The following is a 26,184-nucleotide window of genomic DNA, read 5'->3' on the forward strand; positions in this document are numbered from 1 at the left end:
GTATTTTCTGTAAATACGTTTTATAAAAAGCAATGTTTTTGTATTATTATAGAATTTAAAGAATTAAAGTTGAATTCTTTAAATTCTTTAATATAGTTTAATATAGTTTAATTATTAAACTATAAATTTAAACTTTTTTCGTCATTTTTGAAACTTTTTAAGGTGGGTTTTTTTAAGTGGGCTTTATTGTGGGTTTTTTAAGGTGGGTCCAACCCAAAAAAAACGTGGGTTTTTTTTGGGTGGGTTTTTTAAATTCGAACCCTGAACTTCAGACAAGGTTTGATAAAAATAAAATAAATCTAGGGACTTTAACCTACATAAAGACCCAAATCTTTCAAATGGCCTCTCGAAGGGTCAAGAGTTACTCTCGATCGACGACCCCGTGACCACTTTGGGTCCAACAAATAAATAGGACCCCTCCCCTTACGTATATGTAGAGTGGAAATACATTCACGAGTGATTCTCTGGACCCCATTTCCAAAATAACACGCCGGTTCAATCTTGGTATATATCAAAAAGGAAATTTGGCCACGATATTTTTTATTTCTTCCAATCTCAGTCTACATATATCTTTTTTTTTCTTTTCTGATACTTCACATTCTATGGATCTTTTATTCATAAGGTAAGCGCCGACAATGTCCCCGGCGCGGTGCCGCGCCCGTTGTCAAATGTTTCTTGGAATTGCGGAAAAATACACCGAGATATAGCTAAATATTCACCAACTATGTTCTACCTGATAGCCAAACTCAAGCAACTCGAGTTACGTTACTTTCCAAAGAATTTAGCATGATTAATTCTACAGTGTGTTTAACAAAGACTGTCTTGTGGCTTAAATAGCTAGTTTTGTTAAAGGATGTACAGTCCCGATCAAAAGTTTCTGACCGTTTTCCCTTGGCAGCCATTTTATTTCTATTTTAGGTAGAGAACAGAATGAGGGCTTCTATGAAGGAATACACTCTTAAAAAAGGGTGTTTTAATGGTATATTAAGGGTGTAATATCTGTAAAAAAACACTCTTTAATGTTAATTTAAACGCACTAAAGGGATTTTTATTGTCCCAAATTAAAAACTTGAAAAGGTGTATAAAGGGTGTTATATTACCCCGTAAATTGAGTGATTTAACACCTGGTAAGGGTGTAGCTCCCTTAAGGCAGTAGTTTAGTACCCTAAAAGGAGTATTTTAACACTTTAAAGGGAGTATTGTAGCACCCTTAAGGGAGTATTGTAGCCCCCTTAAGGCAGTAGTTTAGAACCTTAAAGGGAGTAGTTATAAAACTTTAAAGGGGGTATTATAGAACCCTTAAGGGAGTATTGTAGAACCCTGAAGGGGGTAGTGTAACACTCTGAAGGGAGTCGTTTGGTACCCTAAAAGGAGTAGTCTTGTACCCTAGAGGGAGTAGATAATAACCCTGAAGGGAATAGTTTTATTCCACAAACTGTTAACAAAGGAACCAAAACGGAGGACATAAGCACCCCAAACAGTGTAAATAAACACCCTAGCAGGAAAACTGCTTTTTAAGGTGTAGAATAACATCCTTTATAAACCTGTTAAGGTGTTAAATATGGGACAAGAAAACACCCTTAAAGGTTTGAAAAGAAGCCCTTTTTTTTAAGAGTGTACCCCCACGAAAATAATATGCAGCGAAAATTAATGCCCTACCACAATTATGGCACAAGCAAAACCGGAAATAGCCAAACCCCTTCAAAATGACGTCATGAACAAATAAATATAATTTGTCATTTTTCATTTTGAAGAAATAGTGATGACGGAAAACATGAAAATTAACCCTTATTTAATTTTTAAGTGAAACAAAGCCCTTAAAAATTAAATAAGGGTTAATTTTCATGTTTTCCGTCATCACTATTTCTTCAATAACTTTACAACCACATATCCGATTTGAAAAATGGAACCAGATTTGGTTTCCGGATATTATGACGCTTCGAACAAGCTTAAACATGACAAATTATATTTATTTTTCATGACGTCATTTTGAACGGGTTTGGCTATTTCCGGCTTTGCTCTAGCCCTAATTGTGGTAGGGCATTAACTTTCACTGCATATTATTTTCGTGGGGGTATTCCTTCATAGAAGCCCTCATTAGGCTCTCTACCTAAACTAGAAATAAAATGGCTGCCAAGAGAAAACGGCCAGAAACCTTTGATCGGGACTGTACCTAAACCTGAAAATATGGAACGATTATCAGCTAGGCTAATACCAAAGGCACCACCTTAGGCCCTAGTCAGCTAGCAACTTTTTTATGCCAATAATTGGGTCGTTACAACGTGTAGGAGGGTTGTTGCGAGCCAACAGATCTCTACACTCGCTAGTACTGTTCAACCCAAAAAAAATTATAGTAAGGGAAAACCGAAGAGCTCGGGGAAAAACCCTTTAACCAGTGGGGAGAGAACTTGCATACTCAACGCGGAAGGAGTTGTTCGGAGATTTGTATTTCGAACGCTACCTAACGAAATAGGTTGTTTGCTGTTCGAAACAAACGTATCACCATGGTTACCAAAAGCGATATCGCTTGAGAATCCGCTTCCGCTATTTGCCGCGTTAACACGAGGATGGAAAAGGAATATGAACAAACTGGGAGTCACTTGTCAGTGTAGAGAGCTACATTAATTTTAATACTTTTTAAAACCTTATATTATTTTATTTCCATTATTAGTTTACTGTATTTGATGAAACTGTAAAGTAACGTTACACTCTCTTACTGTTACAAGTCTCCGAGCTCGTGCTACAGTCGCCACCTGGGGGAAATTCGGGTGCTAAGACTATACTAATAAAGCTCCCTTTTGTGACGTAAGAGCAACATCATATTTTTATTAATTTTATGGAAACATCTGTAGGTCGATTCCGGAAGTCTGTGGGTGAAGATTTCCTTTACCGCACGTTGTGAAACTTCACTTCCCCTACGTCATCATATGGTCTTAAGCTTAGAAAAGTGGAGGAGAAGACATTATGAAGTAGAGAAGAAGTGCACAAATTTCCAAATTAAATGATCGTCATTTTGAAGGTCGAGATCACCAATTTGAAGGTCGAGATCCCCATTTTGAAGGACGAGATCCCCATTTTGAAGGTCGAGATGGCCATTTTGATGGTCGGGATCGCTTTGTTTATATTAGTTTTTTTCTATCATAAGATTTTAGTCTATTTTTGAGATAAATCTTTTGAAGGTCGAGATGGCCATTTTGAAGGTCGAGATCACCAATTTGAAGGTCGAGATCCCCATTTTGAAGGACGAGATCCCCATTTTGAAGGTCGAGATGGCCATTTTGATGGTCGGGATCGCTTTGTTTATATTAGTTTTTTTCTATCATAAGATTTTAGTCTATTTTTGAGATAAATCTTTTGAAGGTCGAGATGGCCATTTTGAAGGTCGAGATCACCAATTTGAAGGTCGAGATCCCCATTTTGAAGGACGAGATCCCCATTTTGAAGGTCGAGATGGCCATTTTGATGGTCGGGATCGCTTTGTTTATATTAGTTTTTTTCTATCATAAGATTTTAGTCTATTTTTGAGATAAATCTTTTGAAGGTCGAGATGGCCATTTTGAAAGTCCTGATCACTTTGTTTACATTAGTTATATTTTATCAAAATTTTTTATATATTTTCGAGATAAACGTTTTGACCATTTTCAAGGTCGGGATCACCATTTTCAAGGTCGAGATCACCATTTCGTAAAGATCAGAAATTTGTCCACCCCTGACTTACGGGAAGTGATTCTTCGCAAAAATTACTTTCGAAATCAACCTATTTTTCTAGATAAGAAACGATAAACTACAGTAGTTTAAAAACTAAGCACTTTACTCAAATGGGCGTATTGATACAAGTTTAACTTTCCCTTTCAGACTATCCTTCGAAATTTTCTTTCCAGACAAAAAAAACGCCGAAGATTCGAGTAGAAATTAAATTAATAATCGTAACCACAATTTATTTCGTTATTCACGGCCGACTTCACGCTTACGATTTCTACGGCGGAGGTAAATATAGGGGCGCAACGCCCTCGAGCGTGACGAAAATGCGAAACGACGTGACGTCACTGGGATTTCCCGAGTTTCACCATCACATCGTATATTTTGAATTCCTCGCGGCACAGGAGAGGGGGAGGGAAAGGGGGAAGAAGAAGGGACCGCGAGACGTTTATATCTTTATGCAAATTTCGAAAGCGTTTCTGGAGAAATTTGCAATTTAAAAAGGCCGAATTTTAGGGCACTAGGTATGTTTTGTACGTACACCGATTCAAAACTCGCAGCCAAACTATAGACATAAAATTTCCCCGGGTTATAAGAGATTTCAAAATATACGTTTACTGTTTAACTTTGCTGTATTTTTAGTCCTGCTTGCCCAAAATAGACGACTTTATTGAGCGGGTCTAAAATTAATTTTGCCCGTGAAAATTTTCCTACGTGTTATGGTCGACAATGGGGGCTGCTAAACCCAAACATGTAGTAGTAACCAAAAATTTATTTTGGATATTGGTTAACTAACCAACTCCCAAAATACGTTACAGATTATTAAATAATCAATTTGGTCCAATTAAATAACTCAAAGTATGTACAAAAGGGTATAATATATCTCTTTCATTCATTTCCTTATACTGTCAACATTATTCGCTTGAAATATGTACCTTCACGAGCTCGTGCTGAGTTTACAAAATTTGTTTCTGAGGAAAATACAATGCAATCAAAAGTAATTATTTAATAATAATACATCTGGAAAATATGATTTATAAATAAGTAATATTAGTTAAAATAAATACAACTTAATTTACCATTCAATTAAAATCCATTGTTAGAATCGACTAGTTTCGCGTTCTGTATGGAGTGAAATTTTTACGTTTCACGTCCTCAGGCTGGGTAATAAAGTCAGTAAATGTCCAACACAAATTTGACGGAAATTCGCGCGCATTGAAAACTGCCCAGAGCACGAGAAAGTACTCGTTTATTTTAATTTCTTAAAGTGTTGGTTGCACGAAAAATCGATAGTAATAAAAACGAATGAATGCGGGCTTGTTTTGAAGCCCAGGACGTTCTATTTCCAAAAATGTCATCGTCGAAACAAATTTCCAAGCCTAAGTGTATTAACTTTGAGTCCGAAACTGACCTTTTTCGCTCCCCAAAATCCTGAAATTTTCAGCGAATTTCTCTCCTCCGTAGCACGAGCAATTTGGGGCAAATCAAAGCTGTAGTTTTATTCCTAAAATAGAAGGAACTGAAGTGGAGGGATTCTGTTTACTTGTAGAAGGTTTTAATCATAATATTAGGCTTATTATCGAAATAAAAATATAAAGCGCACGCTACGCGGCGCGCGCGACCTGACGTTTTAAGAAGAATTTACAAGGAGCCTTCGTTTTCATATCGTTTTTCTACTACGTAGGATTGTGTATGCCTATTTCAATTACTACTGCGTAGGACTTTTTCCTGGGTGTTATATCAACCTGCTTTTAATCCCAGATGTAAAGAAATGTATTACAGACAATTAGCCAATGATACACTTCGCATTTCCTGACGTCATGGGTGCCGAGAAGAATTTTAGAAGTCTGGATATTCGCCGAAAAGCTCGATTTCCACCATTTCGACTTCTTTTTATAATAATTCAAAGACCACTTAACCGATTTTGATGAAATTTTCTGTACTTGCTATAAAATGTTCGCTCTTTCTAATGAATCATTAATTAGCCATAGCTAAAATTTCGTGCAACCAACACTTTAAGAGATATGTTTTAAGCTTCTGATACGGCTTACCCTGATTCCACGGCGAAATCATCAGTCATCAGATCAAAATTACCACGACTCTCTCCCGACTCGTGTAGTATAACAGGGTATTTCAGTTTGCCATTACTGAAAAATACAATTTCAATCTCATAAGAAATTAATACGTCTCAGATTTATTAAAACACTAAAAATGCATTAAATTAAATTTAAATATTTTTACTTAAAGGAAAAGTTCAGGTTGGGTAAGATTTGGATTTATTTGAAAGATCATGTTTAAATAAACTCAAAAATATCCGTCGTAAAATTGTATCTTTTTTTTATGACGATAAACTAATTTTTAAACGAGCGAAATTTACCCGCCAAGAGAGCTGCCATTTTCTTTCGCGGTGACGTTTTAGGACTTTAATCACGCGCTGTTCGCGCTATAACAGGCTTTAACAGCGCTCTGTTCCCCGCGCGCGCTTGCTCCGCGTGCGGTCTGCGGAGGGAAGGCGAAATAAAATGGCAGCTTGCTTGGCGGTAAATTTCGCTCGTTTAAAAATTAATTTCTCGTCATTAAAAAAGCTACAATTTTACAACTGATATTTTTGAGTATATTTAAACATGATCTTTCAAATGGACGCAAGTTTTACCCAACCTGGACTTTTCCTTTAAATCAATAATGTATTTATTTATAATTAGGTAGAATGTTTATTTTGAGCGTGCTCGAAAAGTAAAATCCTCCCCCTAAAGACTTCAAAACAGCGCAGTATCTCAAGGGTTACCTAAAGCTTTGAGAACAAGCAAGTGACCGTTTCTTCCGACCCCTGTGTTGACGAAGGATAATTTGACATTGTCAATTTGTCGGCTCGGTAAAGTTGGCACCCCCTATTTTTCTTTACTCGAATTAACCATCTTATATTATGGCACCCAATATGCACCATAACGCACCATCAAAGACACGTTACGCACCCCCTGGGAACCGAAGGAAATTTACAATATAAAAGGGGTGCCAACTTTATCTCAACACCCCCACTTCAACTTTTGTGGAAAAGACATGCACCAATCAATCGCACCCATTACGCACCATTATGCACCATTATCAGCGTTTTTCGCACCGTATTGGTTTTAGATTTATTCAAATATTACAGTGGGGGTGCCAGATTTACTTCAGCATCCCCATATACCTAGCGCCCTATAAAGATGACCAATCAATCGCACCCATTACGCACCATTATGCACCGTACGCTTTTAATTACGCACCATACTAGTTCATGAATTACGTTCATTTTTAATTTTAGGATTATTTAAATATAAATTGGAACTGTGGGGGTGCCAGATTTACTTCAGCACCCCCATATATCTAGCGCCCTATAAAGATGACCAATCAATCGCACCCATTACGCACCATTATGCACCGTACGCTTTTAATTACGCACCATACTAGTTCATGAATTACGTTCATTTTTAATTTTAGGATTATTTAAATATAAATTGGAACTGTGGGGGTGCCAGATTTACTTCAGCACCCCCATATATCTAGCGCCCTATAAAGATGACCAATCAATCGCACCCATTACGCACCATTATGCACCGTACGCTTTTAATTACGCACCATACTAGTTCATGAATTACGTTCATTTTTAATTTTAGGATTATTTAAATATAAATTGGAACTGTGGGGGTGCCAGATTTACTTCAGCACCCCCATATATCTAGCGCCCTATAAAGATGACCAATCAATCGCACCCATTACGCACCATTATGCACCGTACGCTTTTAATTACGCACCATACTAGTTCATGAATTACGTTCATTTTTAATTTTAGGATTATTTAAATATAAATTGGAACTGTGGGGGTGCCAGATTTACTTCAGCACCCCCATATATCTAGCGCCCTATAAAGATGACCAATCAATCGCACCCATTACGCACCATTATGCACCGTACGCTTTTAATTACGCACCATACTAGTTCATGAATTACGTTCATTTTTAATTTTAGGATTATTTAAATATAAATTGGAACTGTGGGGGTGCCAGATTTACTTCAGCACCCCCATATATCTAGCGCCCTATAAAGATGACCAATCAATCGCACCCATTACGCACCATTATGCACCGTACGCTTTTAATTACGCACCATACTAGTTCATGAATTACGTTCATTTTTAATTTTAGGATTATTTAAATATAAATTGGAACTGTGGGGGTGCCAGATTTACTTCAGCACCCCCATATACCTAGCGCCCTATAAAGATGACCAATCAATCGCACCCATTACGCACCATTATGCACCGTACGCTTTTAATTACGCACCATACTAGTTCATGAATTACGTTCATTTTTAATTTTAGGATTATTTAAATATAAATTGGAACTGTGGGGGTGCCAGATTTACTTCAGCACCCCCATATACCTAGCGCCCTATAAAGATGACCAATCAATCGCACCCATTACGCACCATTATGCACCGTACGCTTTTAATTACGCACCATACTAGTTCATGAATTACGTTCATTTTTAATTTTAGGATTATTTAAATATAAATTGGAACTGTGGGGGTGCCAGATTTACTTCAGCACCCCCATATACCTAGCGCCCTATAAAGATGACCAATCAATCGCACCCATTACGCACCATTATGCACCGTACGCTTTTAATTACGCACCATACTAGTTCATGAATTACGTTCATTTTTAATTTTAGGATTATTTAAATATAAATTGGAACTGTGGGGGTGCCAGATTTACTTCAGCACCCCCATATATCTAGCGCCCTATAAAGATGACCAATCAATCGCACCCATTACGCACCATTATGCACCGTACGCTTTTAATTACGCACCATACTAGTTCATGAATTACGTTCATTTTTAATTTTAGGATTATTTAAATATAAATTGGAACTGTGGGGGTGCCAGATTTACTTCAGCACCCCCATATATCTAGCGCCCTATAAAGATGACCAATCAATCGCACCCATTACGCACCATTATGCACCGTACGCTTTTAATTACGCACCATACTAGTTCATGAATTACGTTCATTTTTAATTTTAGGATTATTTAAATATAAATTGGAACTGTGGGGGTGCCAGATTTACTTCAGCACCCCCATATACCTAGCGCCCTATAAAGATGACCAATCAATCGCACCCATTACGCACCATTATGCACCGTACGCTTTTAATTACGCACCATACTAGTTCATGAATTACGTTCATTTTTAATTTTAGGATTATTTAAATATAAATTGGAACTGTGGGGGTGCCAGATTTACTTCAGCACCCCCATATATCTAGCGCCCTATAAAGATGACCAATCAATCGCACCCATTACGCACCATTATGCACCGTACGCTTTTAATTACGCACCATACTAGTTCATGAATTACGTTCATTTTTAATTTTAGGATTATTTAAATATAAATTGGAACTGTGGGGGTGCCAGATTTACTTCAGCACCCCCATATATCTAGCGCCCTATAAAGATGACCAATCAATCGCACCCATTACGCACCATTATGCACCGTACGCTTTTAATTACGCACCATACTAGTTCATGAATTACGTTCATTTTTAATTTTAGGATTATTTAAATATAAATTGGAACTGTGGGGGTGCCAGATTTACTTCAGCACCCCCATATACCTAGCGCCCTATAAAGATGACCAATCAATCGCACGCCGTGGATCTTTTGTATTCGTTAGATAGTTGTAAAAGTTGTTGTAGTTAGGTATTGTTTCCTGCTAACTAATCATACTAGTTTTGTCCCGCTGGAGTTGGGCAAAGGGGGGAATTTTCGGCCCCCAAATGGAAACCAACGACGCGTAATCTAAAATGAGATTTTTCTTCAACAACTCATTGGAACTGCTTTATTTTCCCAAGAAGCGCGCATTCCTCGCTTTTCATTACAACAGAGTTTCCGAAAGTTACACCGGATAACCAGGGAGTGGCCGCAGGGGGAGAGGCGACGACTTCGGGAGACACTCCCGCAAAGAGGAAATTTATTTGGGTAGCGTCGCCAACCTGTAAGACAATTATCGTTTTGTAGGATAATTTGACATTCCCTACAACGTACGATACCATTTGAAGTGTCCCACGTTAACTTTAAGCTTTCGATGTGCATCTAATATTACGGCCTTGGCCGACTTGTTAATTTTAGGATTATTTAATAATAAAGGAGGTCAAAAATTTTTACGTTTAGTTTTTTAATAATATTGAATAACTCAAAAATAACGAAAACAAAGTTTCTAAACTTTTGACAATTATATGGCTGGGGGCAAAGGGCTTTTCGCGCCCTAATAATATTTAGAACCTCAGAAATACCCTTTTCACTATCTCCGCTTCTTCTAAGAAGTGACTTTGCTTACTTTGTATCAAAAGTAAAATTTTTCCTGTTGGGATTCTTGAAAGTTGGTAGACATAGTTTGAGTCGTTCTTTATTTAATTGGGGTAAGGTTAAGGCAAACTATTGTTGGATTTAACGTGCGCATCCGACTTAACACTTCAACGAGTTTTTTTGCGCGAATATAATTTGGCATCTTGTTTTTCACAAGTTGGCCCATTACCAAAGAAATCTATGAAGTATTTAAAGGTTTTGTTTCTTATCTCCAAAAATTGAAACCCAAAGCTTCTCACGTGCTCTTGCTAATTAGAGTTGCTCCGGTTTTTTGGTACGTAACGCAATACAATTTACGGAGGAAAGACTGTTTCCCCGATTTCGTGTATACGTGATATCGGCTCCATGGAAACAGTAAAGAGGGATTTTTTTTTGGTCTTCTAGGAAAAGTTCATGTGGACGGTAGGTAGGGTCCATAGTTGTACATTTATTCTTTCGACGTGAAATTTTAAAACAGGCTAGTTGGAATAGACATGATCTCAGAGAAGGTTTAATTACTTCCCAGTCTAGTAGTTTTGAATTTTATATTTTAAGCTTAAAATAAGTGTGAAACCAAAATGGCTCCCAAAGCTAGAACGAAAGAAGACACAGAAAATATCTTACGTGCTTTATCAAAATTTAAAGAAAAAATATATCATCATAATAGCGTTACAGGAAAATCGTTTAAAGTATGGCAAGATGTAAGTGCCGAATTGGACAGCCATATGACGGGATTGGCGTTGTATACTTACGTTATGAAAAACATCAAGGAAAACAACATTCAAGTGTGTAAAGCTCTAGGCATTGATTTAACGAGTGATGAAGACAGAAGTGGAAGTTCGTCTCCAATATCTAACCGCAGTTCTCAAGAAAGCGAAACTCCGAGTGAAACCTCTGAAAAGTCCGATAATTCGAATACGGCTCGTTTTGTTTTATCAATTAAACCCGAAGACTATAAGTTAATGGCACCGGAAGAAACTACTTTTAGATGTCGAGAGAAATCTAAATTACGAAAACATCGTAAGTACGTGGTTTTTAAACCCCGAGTGTGGGCAGACATCGTGCAAAATTATTTTTTCGAGAAAACCAAATTTCCCTGCACCTTAAGTTTCAAATGTGCACGAATCCATACTAGAAGTGATGTCTATGCAAAAATCCTGGGTCGCTGTTCGGACTGCCAGGCGACGTTTTTTGGATACGTCAAAGATGAGCCAAACCCGGTTTATGGTATGGACATCGAATGTGTTTTGCGGGGAAAATTTAATTCGTCCCATGAAGGATTAAAAAGGAATTTATCAGGAGATAGAAGAAAAGAAATGGTGGAAAAAATGACAGAAAAGAGTTTAACACCAGGTATGATTCGAATGGAGATGGCAAGTGATAAAATGAGTTTCGGAGATATCGAACCGTGTATTTTCCCTTCGGCGGAAGTGCTTAAAGTCGCTAAATATCAGCACTTAAAGGCCCTTAAGCTGGACGATGATCCTTTCACGGCAGTTTGCAAGATGATGAGTATATCAATATTTCAAGGTGTAATTAGAGACTTAGGTTATTTTAAATTCCGAGCCATCTACTGGACCCATACGCAATTACATGTTTACAAGGCCTATTGCGAAAACAATTTAGAGAACTGTAAAATATCAATAGACGCAACTGGCTCAGTTGTGAAAAAATTACAGCGACCTAGTGGTAAAAGTGGCCATATATTTCTTTACGAAGCAACCGTGAACGACTTAATCAATAAGAAACAATTTGCAGTGACTCAAATGCTTTCTGAGGCACATGATGCAACGTCAATTTATCTTTGGTTGCAAATGTGGATAAACTCGGGTGCCATAAGACCGAAAGAATGTGTATCGGATATGTCTTTAGCTCTACTTCATGCCGTATGCAGGGCCTTTGCTAATTGCACGTCCCTTTCGGATTACATATCGCGTTGTGGGGACATTTTAATATCAAAGAAGATCGATGTTCTTTTACCAGAGTCTTTCATTAGATGTGATGTTGCTCATACAATGAAATTAATTGCCAGTTGGCCTAGTTTAAAAACGGAAAAAGTAAGAACCAGAAGGTTTTTTCTACACGCTATGGGTCAAATTATCCAAACTGAAACTCTTGAAGATTTAGAAAATTTTCTTCGAGCTATTTTGATAGTTTCACTTAGCGAGACAGAAGGGCAAAGCCTTAAGACCGGAAATAACACAAAATGCGAACTTAGAAAGTCATGGCTTCAAGGAAAAATATCGGGCATTCAATCTGAAAGCGTTGAGGTCTTAGCCGTGTCAGTACCTGAAAATTTGAACGTCGAACATGAGGAGAGCACAAAGAGATCGCCTTTCGAAGATTTTATCTCTCAAATTATTCACGCGTGTGAGCAAGAAGTTTTTAACTCGGAATTTCCAGAAAATAATCCCGAGGAAGAAGGTAACCGGGGTAACCAACAACTAGTTCCTCATTTGAAAAAAGACTTGATGAAATTGGCAAAACTTTTACCACTTTGGACCAGCCTAATGCGACCTGTTTTTAAACTAGGAAGTACAGTGGCTACCAGTGCCGGAGTTGAAAGTAGCTTTAATGATTTGAAACATCGAGTTTTTAAAAACCACCAACTCCCCCTTAGTATCGATGAGTTTTTGTCGATTCATATCAAATCCTTGGTTGGGAGAATGAACTTAATTGAATCAAATACGCAATCTCAGAAAAAAAGCATCATGGTCATTTCTCCACAAACTAACGGTGAGTAAATAATTTTATGTATAGCATTTATTCACTATGTTTCTACATGCATGTATTAATTTATACCATGAATGTAGAACCGCATTAGGTAGGTCTAGTTTTTATGACGTCGCTCACGAGCGGCAGCTACAAACGTTTTAACAAGCAGATTTTTAGTTTTCTTTGAGTCCAAAAAGTTGCAATATTTATTCTTACGATCAAACGAAAATAATTTTTAATAATATTAATAGTGCATTTTATTATAAATAATATGTAAGATTTTTCGTATTAGTAGAGGTAATATTCTAAGAGTAGCAAGTAAATTTCTTTATCGGTTAAAATACGAAAAACGGGGATTTTTCGTAGAACCAGATACGCTTGTGAAAATGTTTAAGCCTATCCGAGACGCAGATGACAGCAAAGATATTTCAGATCGATATTCTTGGTAGAAATGAATACATTCATGGTTTCTAGAATCAATTGAGAAATTATGTAACAACTGAGAATATTTTGGAAAGTTATCTTAAATAATACACTTATTTACCAAATTCCATGTCTGTTATTATAAACGTCATGTTATTTAGTATGATTTAGAACTTAATTTTAAAAAAATGAACTATTTCAAATATGGGGCTGTTCACAAATTACGTAACGCAAAAAAAAACCGTTTTCGACATCTCCCTCCCCCTTGTAACAGAGAGTAACTAAAGGACAGACCCCACCCCCTAAATTACGTCACAAATACTCGACACCCCCCATTATAATAACACCATTAATCTCAAAAATATAAAATTTCTTTCAAAATTAAGTAAATTTCGGTATTATTCTGCCCCTAGAAAGATAATTTGTAGCGTTTTTATTTTTAATTGATCCTTCATATAAATATATTTCACTTATGTAACACTAGATGGTAGTCCGGGACTTCCGCTAAGATTTCACTATTGGGTCTTGCGGATAAAATGGTCTGTTATTGTCTAGGGGATTTTGTTGTAAGCTTAGTTTAGATTAAGGGAATCGAATGCGTTGCCAAATTACTTATTTTATTATCTTTGCTTAAATGGCCAATCGACCAAGTTATAGTAAGAATGGAAAAATCAACCCATTGATAGTGATAGTAATTTAATTTATACCAGAATCCATGTAAGGATGATAAATTCGAAAACTAAGCTTTGTGAATATATTATAACTGAACGGTAATTAAAAGTGCCCTCTCGGTACACTTGTAAAGGGGTTTTCCCCGAGTGCTTCGGTTTCCCCTTTCCATCAAAACTTGCAGAGGTTTTAAAGCGATAGTTAGTGTAGAGACGCTAGCGGTTATCTGTGGCAGGGCTAGCCACAACCATCCCACGCGGTTTAAATTTCCCCCGCATCGCTGTTAAAAGGGCCTCAGGCCTGTTGCGATGCAGGTAATAAGCAGTAGATTATTATTATTATTATTATTATTATAGTATATCAAATTATAGGCTGTCAGTGATAATATGAAATTGGCTTAGTCGGAAAATTATTTAACTATCAAGAGGGTTGCTTATAAATTGAACTTAAGACATTGACATTAAATTTTAACTTTAAATATTAAGATACCGATTTTAAATCGAATTTAGGAAATAAAATGTACGATACGATTAGGTGGCTGTTGGAGTCCATTGAGAAAGATGAGCTTGATGAAAGTGCAGTCACGGCTTATGAGCTTGATGAAAGTGCAGTAAATAAGTACCGTACACGTTACCCGGTAGCGGCGCATGGTGGGTTATCTTGCCTCTTTTTGCTATCGTGAGCTCAACGCCTCTTTTCTTACATAATCGGGGAGCTCATGGAACGCAGCATCATTACCGGTCCGCACTTTATTATTTTTTTCGTTTTTAATTTTTTTCTTGTTATCAAAAAGGTTTTAAGACTAATTTTTAACTTTAGGTCTCTCTTTTCTGTTACCACTCTGTTACCACTTTTTCTTCCCGCGCACCATAGTTTTTTATTCATCCGTTTGTGGGTCATCTTTATGGTCCCTTTTCTAGGAAAGCGCCAATTCGAAACGTAGTGACTAAGTGGTCATAAAACACAAATTATAAGATTTTATTTTTGGCAACGCATTCGGTTTTGGGAAATGCGTAAATGTTTTTATATGGCCTAAGAAAAATGCAACCATATGTCGGGGTGGTAAGAAATTGGATATCTGACCAGCAGATTCCAATCGTTAGAAGCGGACCTCCCTCGTGGTTGAGCGGGAATCTGGGGGGGGGGGGATCCTAACCCTCGAACCCTAACAAACAATTTTAAAATTTAAATTGGGAGATATCGAAATAGATAATGCTTAGGAATAATATACGCTGCAACTCACACTATTATATATGATAAAACAAGTTAAAATAATTGATAATTTAAATTCCTATGCTAATTTATGATATGTGACGTAACAGTTCAGTGAACCCTCCCCCTGCCACATTTAGTAACGCTTGAACAAACCCCCCTCCCCCTTATCGATTTAGGTAATTTGTGAACAGCCCCTATTCCCAAAATAAATACTTAGACGTTCCATGCCTCTCTTTATTTCAAATACGGAAGTATATATATTTATATTAAATCATTAGAACATTCAGATGAACAAATTATTCAAACAGAGGAATCTCCTGATGGTAGTTTCCCTGAAGATGTCTCCGATAAAATTTGTCACTTTTGCCAGGTAATACCAAAAAACTGTCAAGATTTTAGTTCTTTATAAACATATTTAGATGAAACCGTTAGCTTTTAATTAGTAATTACAAACGAATTAGTGTTATAATTTTTGTTAACTACCGTTTTGTATTTGATTCAAACTTATGTATTTGAAGGTCCAATTAGCCTTATGAATTAGCCTTTGGAACTGATGTAATACTGTAGCGAATCAGAGTCTTTCGCGAAAAGTAGTCGCGATACAGATGCTCGGGAATTTTAGAATAGTCTTTAAATTTAAGCAATATAAGTTATTTAACTACTTGTGAAAGATATTATTTAAAACGGATGAATCGTAAGAATAATGTCTGAAAGATATTAAACAGTTTTCCCAAGGCAAAAGCATTATTTGTTACTATTTTATTCTCTATTATACGATTAAACTCTCTAAGCTCAATTTTCACCGCCTCTGATTAGCTACAGAATTATTAAAGCAGTTTAAAATTTTTCAGCTACCTTATTTTATGCTCTGATTAGGCGTAAAGCTAATTTATCGTTACTATGTTCCGAGCTATATTTTCTCCAATTAAATTTATTTTTTGCCTTAAAATAAACAAAATATTTCATTTATTTAGAAAACTTCAACAGAAACGTTTCTTGTACGGTTTAATAACCCAACGTCTTCAGATCAAAATGCTTATAGTTGGAGTTGCAAAAATCACCTGGAAATTATTTCTCGTAAAATCATTTAATTGATAAATAAACAGTGTTGTAGTCGAGAAAAGCATTGTTAGCTTAATGTACCACTTTAGAGAAACGATCATTACAGTGGTAAAATTGGCATATATGACAAAAACTGGTGTATATAAAAAATATAAAAAAATTGTTAATATATATCTCCCCACTATAGAGTTTTAACTACCTCAGTAGCGCTTTGTTAGCTTCGGGACTTTGTTTTAGGACTACACCACTGTAAATAATTTTACTTTAGTTTTAAATTTTTATGATTTTAATATTTAGCCGATACTAGTTCCTCATCTACAACAAAATGCATCGCTTGTATTCGGGGAGACTTCCCATCAAGTGCCCACAAGTGTACCATATGCAATGTATGTTTAAAAAATAATGTAATTACAACGCAATAACTAATATAATATATTTATGAAAACGCTAGATAAATGTTCATATCCTTCCTGGATGTTCTCTCTTCGTCGAAGGAGAAGAAGAAGGATACGGCGAAAAACGTATCTGTTGCAATTGCGCCCCGAAGGCGCCCCAACAGAAAGAAGCGATAAAAGAGTCTACTTCATTTGAAAACTGGCGAAACCAAGGCACTAGTCCCAAAAAACGACCACGAAAATCCTATCTAAATAAACTATCTGAACTTTCCAGAATTGACTTTTCCTCAAAACAGAACGCACTGCCTATAGGTCTCTTAAAAAATGCTAATTCGTTATCTCTGCAACCAATCAAAATTCAAAAACTTAAATATTCACTTACCAACACTTGCGCGTTTGATAGTATTATTCAAGCTCTGTGCGTAGGCTATTGCGATTCCGCCGAGGTTAAAAACGTAGTGGATGATCCAAACACGGACACACCGATATTTATACTAGTTGAACGAATGATGCGTGTTGGAATTAAACTAAATATTTACAGACAAAGAGCAGTAATTTTGAAAGATCTTTTCGAAAACGAAACTTCGCCCTTCAATATAATTATTGTAAAATGCGAATCATCAGCAGTGGAACTTTTAAGAAAAATAAATTTAGGACCATGCCTTAAAGAAAGTAGTAAATGCGATTGCAATTCCGAAACAAGAGACATATTGAAGAATTTCGTCACAATAGATTGTTCACCAACAGCTATTGACCAAATGGAAGAGTTAGTTCAAACGTATTTGTCAACGGAAATATTTGTGGAATGCTACCTTTGCAAGGGCATTAAGAAAATAACACAATCTTTCCCAGATTTTCATTTCTTTATAGAATTGACAGATATTACGTCAAGAATGGATTGTGAAACCAGCGTGGTATTAAAACTTTCAAACATACCAAAATCAATTAAGTTAAATAGCAAGACCTACTTTTGTCGAGCCGTAGTATCTTTTCAGGGATTGAATTCACCTGGTATTATTGGCCATTACGTGTGTTACGGGCTACGTCCAAACGACAAGTGGGAAAAGTACGACGATTTGGCAAAGACCAGTATAGAGGTTTCAGATAACACACAAGTTTACCCTCATATAGTATATTTCTCAATATAAAGGAGAAGAATCGTTAAAAGTTGAATAAAACCGCCTATATTAGTGATAAAAACTCTTTTGGCATTTAAGTATTTTTTGTTGCTACCATTTATTCTTATATTCTAATATAAAACTACTCCGATATATTTGTTTAAAATATTTTTATACCTTTATATGCTCTACGCAATTGAATTAATTCCATCAGTATAAATATTTCTTTACCTTAATTATTTTGAATTAAAAGGTAAAATACTCGACATAACGGAAAAATAAGCGACAAAATGTAAAATTTAAAATAGTGCATAGAATGTCTCGAACATATCTAAAATATAAACGCAGTTTTTATTACACACTAAAAGTTAAGATAAATACACCATACCTAAAATTCTATGTCTTTATTTTGGATTTCTTTCTCTTTGTAATAAAAATATTTGCAAAAAGTTCAGTTGACCTAATTTCTAGGGTGCTAAGTAAATCTGGCACCTCCACTGTAATATTTGAATAAATCTGAAACCAGTATGGTGCGTAATTAAAAGCGTACGGTGCATAATGGTGCGTAATGGGTGCGATTGATTGGTCATCTTTATAGGGCGCTAGGTATATGGGGGTGCTGAAGTAAATCTGGCACCCCCACAGTTCCAATTTATATTTAAATAATCCTAAAATTAAAAATGAACGTAATTCATGAACTAGTATGGTGCGTAATTAAAAGCGTACGGTGCATAATGGTGCGTAATGGGTGCGATTGATTGGTCATCTTTATAGGGCGCTAGGTATATGGAGGTGCTGAAGTAAATCTGGCACCCCCACAGTTCCAATTTATATTTAAATAATCCTAAAATTAAAAATGAACGTAATTCATGAACTAGTATGGTGCGTAATTAAAAGCGTACGGTGCATAATGGTGCGTAATGGGTGCGATTGATTGGTCATCTTTATAGGGCGCTAGGTATATGGAGGTGCTGAAGTAAATCTGGCACCCCCACAGTTCCAATTTATATTTAAATAATCCTAAAATTAAAAATGAACGTAATTCATGAACTAGTATGGTGCGTAATTAAAAGCGTACGGTGCATAATGGTGCGTAATGGGTGCGATTGATTGGTCATCTTTATAGGGCGCTAGGTATATGGGGGTGCTGAAGTAAATCTGGCACCCCCACAGTTCCAATTTATATTTAAATAATCCTAAAATTAAAAATGAACGTAATTCATGAACTAGTATGGTGCGTAATTAAAAGCGTACGGTGCATAATGGTGCGTAATGGGTGCGATTGATTGGTCATCTTTATAGGGCGCTAGGTATATGGGGGTGCTGAAGTAAATCTGGCACCCCCACAGTTCCAATTTATATTTAAATAATCCTAAAATTAAAAATGAACGTAATTCATGAACTAGTATGGTGCGTAATTAAAAGCGTACGGTGCATAATGGTGCGTAATGGGTGCGATTGATTGGTCATCTTTATAGGGCGCTAGGTATATGGGGGTGCTGAAGTAAATCTGGCACCCCCACAGTTCCAATTTATATTTAAATAATCCTAAAATTAAAAATGAACGTAATTCATGAACTAGTATGGTGCGTAATTAAAAGCGTACGGTGCATAATGGTGCGTAATGGGTGCGATTGATTGGTCATCTTTATAGGGCGCTAGGTATATGGGGGTGCTGAAGTAAATCTGGCACCCCCACAGTTCCAATTTATATTTAAATAATCCTAAAATTAAAAATGAACGTAATTCATGAACTAGTATGGTGCGTAATTAAAAGCGTACGGTGCATAATGGTGCGTAATGGGTGCGATTGATTGGTCATCTTTATAGGGCGCTAGGTATATGGGGGTGCTGAAGTAAATCTGGCACCCCCACAGTTCCAATTTATATTTAAATAATCCTAAAATTAAAAATGAACGTAATTCATGAACTAGTATGGTGCGTAATTAAAAGCGTACGGTGCATAATGGTGCGTAATGGGTGCGATTGATTGGTCATCTTTATAGGGCGCTAGGTATATGGGGGTGCTGAAGTAAATCTGGCACCCCCACAGTTCCAATTTATATTTAAATAATCCTAAAATTAAAAATGAACGTAATTCATGAACTAGTATGGTGCGTAATTAAAAGCGTACGGTGCATAATGGTGCGTAATGGGTGCGATTGATTGGTCATCTTTATAGGGCGCTAGGTATATGGGGGTGCTGAAGTAAATCTGGCACCCCCACAGTTCCAATTTATATTTAAATAATCCTAAAATTAAAAATGAACGTAATTCATGAACTAGTATGGTGCGTAATTAAAAGCGTACGGTGCATAATGGTGCGTAATGGGTGCGATTGATTGGTCATCTTTATAGGGCGCTAGGTATATGGGGGTGCTGAAGTAAATCTGGCACCCCCACAGTTCCAATTTATATTTAAATAATCCTAAAATTAAAAATGAACGTAATTCATGAACTAGTATGGTGCGTAATTAAAAGCGTACGGTGCATAATGGTGCGTAATGGGTGCGATTGATTGGTCATCTTTATAGGGCGCTAGGTATATGGGGGTGCTGAAGTAAATCTGGCACCCCCACAGTTCCAATTTATATTTAAATAATCCTAAAATTAAAAATGAACGTAATTCATGAACTAGTATGGTGCGTAATTAAAAGCGTACGGTGCATAATGGTGCGTAATGGGTGCGATTGATTGGTCATCTTTATAGGGCGCTAGGTATATGGGGGTGCTGAAGTAAATCTGGCACCCCCACTGTAATATTTGAATAAATCTAAAACCAATACGGTGCGAAAAACGCTGATAATGGTGCATAATGGTGCGTAATGGGTGCGATTGATTGGTGCATGTCTTTTCCACAAAAGTTGAAGTGGGGGTGTTGAGATAAAGTTGGCACCCCTTTTATATTGTAAATTTCCTTCGGTTCCCAGGGGGTGCGTAACGTGTCTTTGATGGTGCGTTATGGTGCATATTGGGTGCCATAATATAAGATGGTTAATTCGAGTAAAGAAAAATAGGGGGTGCCAACTTTACCGAGCCCAATTGGTCACTCTCCCTAAGTATCAATAAATACATTCTTCGTTAAATTAAACAATTTGTAATATATTTCTTTCATATCAAATTTGCTGAAGGACGATTGAGTAGATTAGACATGTCGCAACTTTTCGTTCGATTAATGTAAAAAGAATAATGATAAAAAAATGTATAAAGTTTTAGTAAAACTTAGGTCTAATATTTTGGTAAACCTTGATACGATATTAGCCTTTTGCCCTGGTGTGACTGAAGTTTACCTTGTTAAAGAAAATCTAGAAACTAGTAGTTGGTTGTCTGACCAGTTCGAGATATGTCGATTCAATTGACTAAGCTTTTTTAATGTAAATAAAGTCGTTTTATTTTACCCATTGCGCTCTCAAAATTCTCTGACACTACGACCCTGAAGAATTCTGCGACAAGCCAGTACGTCATTAAAAAACTTCATTTTAAATTTACTATAAGCGCTAAAATCTTAACCGTTTTACGCGGTTTATTTAAATATCAAATTCGCCGAAGGACGATTGATTAGAAAAAGTCGATAAATTATTAGCAATTAATATTATCATCACGGATGGCTTTATAAATAATTCCACAGCTTTGAACTTATCCTTTAAAACCACGTTGCTGAACGTTCCATAGTTTTGAAAAGGTATATTTAGAAAAGAATGGCAGTTGAAATAATTCTCAATTTCATGCCAACAGCTGTTCATTTTTGAACTTATTAAATAATAAATTAAGTTCGAAAAGGTTGAAAAATACCCTATTGCATCAGCTTATTTTCAACAAGTTATTCAATGGAACAAAATATTTTCTGGATATGTTGGTTTTTTTTGTTACTTTTGTCCGCGTAGTGAAGTCCATTCCAATAACAGGCGTTCGAACGGCAGAAAGCGACATTGGCGCGAAATTACGGGTGGTCCATTTTCGAAAACAAATGAGCTTCCTGTTAATATCCCAATCAACTTGCCCACCCACCCCGCCAGATGTCGCTGGCTTCTAAAATATCGCGATTCCGCTCGAAAATAATGGATCCCCGAACTGCGGAGATTCGAGGCGCTCAGACTGTATTTTCTAGCCCGAGCTAATTCGATTCAATGAATAATGAGGCTGCAATTTGAAAGAGAGAGGAATCCCCGATGGATGGCGCCACTAGAACACCGCGATGCCCCTGGATGAAGTCTTTCCCCCTCTCTGCGGCCTTTCGCTCGAAGCTGAAAAGGAGTAGAACCCATTATCGTCCCCACCCTCAGCGGACATAGTGGTAAGCCAACTTCAAAGGTAACCCGAGGCTACGCTTAAGACAATGAGAACGGCCAGCGCGGGTTGAGTTGAAGCCGGACACTCGACGTCACGTGAAAGCGGTGATTTTTACGGAAGAATGGAGTTATTGGGGTTGAACTTAAACTTGGGATTTTGAAAACTAAATAGCTCGCAGGTGCGCCAGATTAATCAGAATTTTCCGATAGGTTTGGTTATATTTCAATTGAACATCGCCACAAGCCCTGTAGAGTACCCCAAGAATAACGGTTGCTGATTTCTAACATTCGACGATTTAATTGATATTAAACGGTAAAAGCCAATCTTTCTTGACAGCGTACGTGACGGCGGAGTTAACTCTGGAACGCGGTGCATTTTCGAGGATGAAATTAAGACTAAGGAAACGGGCGTATAATGATTTTGGGAAGAGTTTTAAACGCGGTTGAGGATCAGCCGACACTTAGGGTAAACGCGGGGAGACGTCAAATGTGGACGTATACGGACTGTCAAGTAACGCTTGGTGATGGGTTACAAATAGGCAGCTTATCTTTGGAATAGCCGGAAGGTGGCGGTACTTGAGGAGACAAAGTCGAGGGGGGTGTTATAATGAGTTTTACACGACCCATTAATTACTCGATAAGAATTAGGCCTCAGTTTTTTAATTCTGAAGTTTCTCATTCGGCTACTGCCAGTTACAAAGCGCAAATATTTCTGGAAATGAGGTTACTATTTCGTGGTTTTTGAGATATTCACGTTAATAAATCGCATTGGCGTAGGCGTCTTATCTACGTGAAGCTGTATTGGATTTTATTTGAAAAATAAATAATGAAGATTCATTTCTTTAGGCATCGTTTGCGTAATTTACGAGTATATACAATAAGAAATTCTATTAATTCAATTTCGTAGAATAATGGTTCAAAAAAACAATTTGAGTGGGCATTGCTTGTGGGAAGAATATCATAAGCTCAGATGGGAAATGAGACTCATATAAGATAATAGCATAAGTAAGATAACAGAATAAAGTATGCGTGTCTGATACCACCATTATTCGCCTCCAATTAGTAGAGGGATTTAACAAATTCATAACCTTAAAATCTAGTAATTTTTGTTCCGTTTCTTAAACTATTGGTCAGCGAAATTCAATTCAGCCAATCCGATAATACTTGGAATTTGTTCGAAAACGCGTTTACATTTGAAATTTCCTCCAGGGTCAAAATTAACGAGTATTTTAATAATAAATTTTATGTTAACAATCAATAATTTATCATTATTTTGCGTTAGTTTTCCATTATAAAACGTTTTGAATCTTCCTAAGAAATGGTTAGCCCTACATACACGAAAGTCCTTCTGCGTTGAGTTTTGAAATTATCTCCCCACTAGTGAATGGGGTTTTTCTTTGGGCGCAGAAGGACTCGGGGGCAAAACCCCCTTTCCATAAAACCTGTGGAGGCTAACGGTTATTTGAAATGTAGGGAGCAAATGGCTGGTCACCACCCTCCTACGCAATTAAACCCAGCCACCTGAATTAATGGCATTATACGTGGCTATTTGACTTGGGCTGGTGCCTTTGTTATTAGCTTAGCCTAGCTGGGGTGGCGGAGTGGTTAGCACTTCCGCCTCGCAGAAAGAGAAAGGCTGCCCGCGGACCGTCGCCGATTTTCCGGGCATCCTTTAAATACTAGGAGCCGTTCGCGGAGAGTTGTAATGGTTTACGTTGTCATTGGCGAAACAGACTATCATTTAAAAAATTTCATTGGATGAATAGGAAGTGTCATATTTATGCTATTATGTTACTTATGTTATAAATATGGACTGAGAATAGAGCTCTACTAATATTTAGGTCTATCTTGTAAAGAAATTAAAATCTTTTAATAAAAAATATCTCAATCTTGAAATTAGAAATATGGCCACCCCCCTTCTGTGTAAATATTACATTTATAGTAGCCTAAATTAGCTGACAATTTAAACAATGGTTCAATAAAGAAGGAAATTATATTTATGTGCAAAATGAAACACACTGCTTACTAACGTCGGGTGGCGGAGTGGTTAGCACTTTCACCTCGCAGCTAGAGGAGCCGGGTTCGATCCCAGCTTGTGGCACTGGGTGAAACCTCGGAACAACTCCTTCCGCGTTGAGTTTGCAAGTTCTCTCCCCACTGGTTTAAGGGGTTTTCCCCCGAGATCTTCGGTTTCCCCTTCAAAAGTCGCCTAAGGTGGTGCCTTGGGCATTAGCCTAGCTGACTTTTTTTTTAATATTATGATTATTATTATTATTATTATTATTATTATTATTATTATTATTATTATTAGCGGGTTGCGCTATTTGGATTTTTTTGATGTCACTCTGAAGAAATAATTTTGTAAAAATGTACGCGAGTGTCACCCTTATGCTTATTAAGTTACTTATAATAATCAGAAGTATTCCCGAAAACAAACCCCTTCAAACGTTGTCACGAAAGTAGCTAAGGTTATCGAGCGTTCAGTTTGAAAAAGCGGAGGTTTATTTTATTCGCTAGTAGAAATTCATCTTATTTAGACAATACATAAATTATGCCCCGAACGCGTGACGTCACCACTGTTTCGAATACGACGTCGTTATGACGACAAGCGAAGGTTAGCTATTCCATTTAAAAATTCCGAGACTGTCTGAGAAGAAAAAACCTTCGAAACGTAACCGAAGGCGGCGCACGTTTCAAGCGAAGTCATGACGCGAACCTCAACGTGGATCGGTACTAATAAAAGACGTTTATCAAAAATGGGGAAAAAAATTAACAATCCATCGTCACGAAGCGGGAAAAGTGAAAAACATACAAAGAATAGTACTCCTCCCACTCTGTAGAAGGCAGTTCGCGTGGGCGGATGAAGCCAGATGTATTTTTAAACACGAGCAAAGCGGATAAACTTCAACTCGTTATAGTACTTGGTGGGAAATCTCGACGAGATCGTGGAAGGGGCTTCGTAAAACATTATCGGAAACCAGCTACAGATGGCGTTACCAGTCCCGCTGTGGCCGTTTTACGAGTCGATTGAAACCAAAGATTTCATTATCGCTATTCCTTGTAGAGTGGCTTCGTACTTCGCATCGTCAAAAACCACATTTTGACGTAAATTTGATTATCAATGCAAGATATAATTTATGAGAGGAAGAATAAAAAATGCAATGATGTAATAATCGCGTAATCAATAACGCGAAGGAGATTAAGAATAAAAACATTCAGATTCTAAGAAAATTAGATTAAGAAGTCAGAAAGATAATGTTTAACTTATAACCTCGTATAAAAGAAATTTGGACGTTATTAGTATTATCGATAATGTATTTATTTAAACTATGCTGAAGTAGAAATAAATAATTGATGAATATTATTAAAAAAAACCCTGGAGATTTATGAAGAACAACAGAGATATTTCGGATGACGTATAAGCGCCTTTCAGAAAGCCTTTGGTACGGGAGCCATCAAAGACGGATAATTGTAGCTCCTAATTCAGTTTCCGGCGGAAGTGGATTTATCAAAGAAGAATGGGATATATAATGGCGTATCAATAATGGAGAAAGCCCTAAGCTACCGGGTGAAATTGGCGTAAGTACACGCTCGCTTTGAGCGGGGTTGAAGGCCGCTTGTTTCAGTGGCCATTTTCTTGGAAAGGGGAACGATCGAATCGAATTGAATCTTAAGTCAAATATATATTTAATTACCCGTAGGGAGAACGGACAGTTGTCACGAGAGGGCGTGTAATTGCTACGAACTCGCGGTCCGAGCCCGACGAATCCTTCATTCTCTTTGATATAAATTATCGAGATCAGATCCGGAATTTTGAGGACACGCCGAAAGGGAAAATGGATAATGCGATCGGAAGTTCCTACTTCGGGATCTAGTGAAGGTTCGAGTCCGACGTTAGTAGAATCTTAACACCAATCGTTAACGGATGGATTTAAAATCGGATATACGGAAATACGAACGCGACCAACAGACGCGCAAAAATAGAAATCTCCGAAGTCGTTGAAACGAAAATTTAACAGCGTTAAGGGGGAAGACTACAGTGGCCATTGTCTATTTTCGCGCTATTTCAAGCTGAACTCTTTTAATTTTGTATTTTAACTTATAAAATTAATGTTTAAGTATAGAACAGCCTCTTGTTTAGTGACTAAAATAATTTTTACAATTTTAAATTTAAAAGTAATTAAGTTATTACGTTTTAATTCGGACCCCCAGAGCTAA

The 26,184-nt window shown here is 37.0% G+C and overlaps 1 protein-coding gene across 1 annotated transcript in view; it reads right to left on the reverse strand.

Moving 5' to 3' along the window:
* Positions 1-5,836, reverse strand: part of LOC149948791 (octopamine receptor beta-2R-like) — a 200,252-nt gene extending 194,416 nt beyond the window's left edge. Inside the window, exon 1 of the mRNA XM_090173926.1 lies at positions 5,751-5,836. The gene's annotated coding sequence lies outside the window, so the exon portion shown is untranslated. The remainder of the gene's footprint in view (positions 1-5,750) is intronic.
* Between the last annotated feature and the right edge of the window lie 20,348 nt (positions 5,837-26,184).

The sequence above is a fragment of the Leiobunum rupestre genome, chromosome 4 (assembly GCF_980474605.1).
Source record: "Leiobunum rupestre chromosome 4, qqLeiRupe1.1.hap1, whole genome shotgun sequence".
Classification (NCBI taxonomy): domain Eukaryota; kingdom Metazoa; phylum Arthropoda; class Arachnida; order Opiliones; family Sclerosomatidae; genus Leiobunum; species Leiobunum rupestre.